The following is a 1,012-nucleotide window of genomic DNA, read 5'->3' as shown; positions in this document are numbered from 1 at the left end:
TTTTCACAGTAGTCATTTTTACAGCTCACCAAAATTGATACATAAAGGACGAAATATATTTGGCAAACTATTTCATTACTATTAAAATAAGTTCACTAGTACGGTAAGGAAAAGGGCTTTGTAGTTTTGCGCCGTGTGCTAATATGTTCCTACTAAATTTAAATCAGCATTTCAAGAAGCACGAGCTCCTCCGATGACCATAAAACGATATTGTGCCTTTGAGCGAATATTTCGTTTTGCGAGATTAAGGCGCATTGGCTAGAGTGGTGGATGTTTGATGCTTGACCCACGACAATAACTGCCCCTTTCTTTTTGTTGGGTATGTAAGGTCATCCTTTCTTCGCTTTTTTAGCACCCGTCGCAATGACCCTCACCTCAGAGGATAGGGTAATGCACCCCGTAAACACGAGAATCCCAAACTAGCTTAGAGCTCGGAACATTGATACATTAGAGGAGCACCTTGATTCTGCAGTAAGTAGGAGTGGTGTCCTCATCAACTGGAAAGAGCTGAATTTACATCATTTTTCCCTCACAAATAAACACGACCCTATTGTGATGGGGCTTTCCATCATGCATGTTGAAAAGGCTCTGGGGTGTGCAAATATTACGTGGAACGCCAACCTCAGAGTTAGACCAAATGCCCTTTAGGTAGGCCTTGCTTTTCCCCTCTAGCCTAATAAGAGTATGAATAGGTGGACTCTTCGGCCTCCGTCTGACTTATGATATATCGCACTTGAGCCAAACCCTCGTGCACAAGGAGGATGATATGACTTTGCGCACGGGGATTCTTTGCCAAGATTACGCAACTGTGTACACTATCGGAACCCAAGAGACTCCTCTACAACACGGCAGACTCTTCCTTCGATCACTTTGCAGAACATAAACTTACGCGCCATCTACCGCTGAGGGATCGGACGTCCTAGCTACCTCTGCGGTAAGAATTTCAAAAAGACTGACCGTACTTGCAGAATGCTGACCGTACTGATGATGAAGAATGCGATTGCTGTGAAGA

This window comes from Echinococcus granulosus (genome assembly GCF_000524195.1).
Source record: "Echinococcus granulosus chromosome Unknown EG_S00089, whole genome shotgun sequence".
Lineage (NCBI taxonomy): Eukaryota > Metazoa > Platyhelminthes > Cestoda > Cyclophyllidea > Taeniidae > Echinococcus > Echinococcus granulosus.
Note: the sequence above shows the minus strand (reverse complement) of the source record.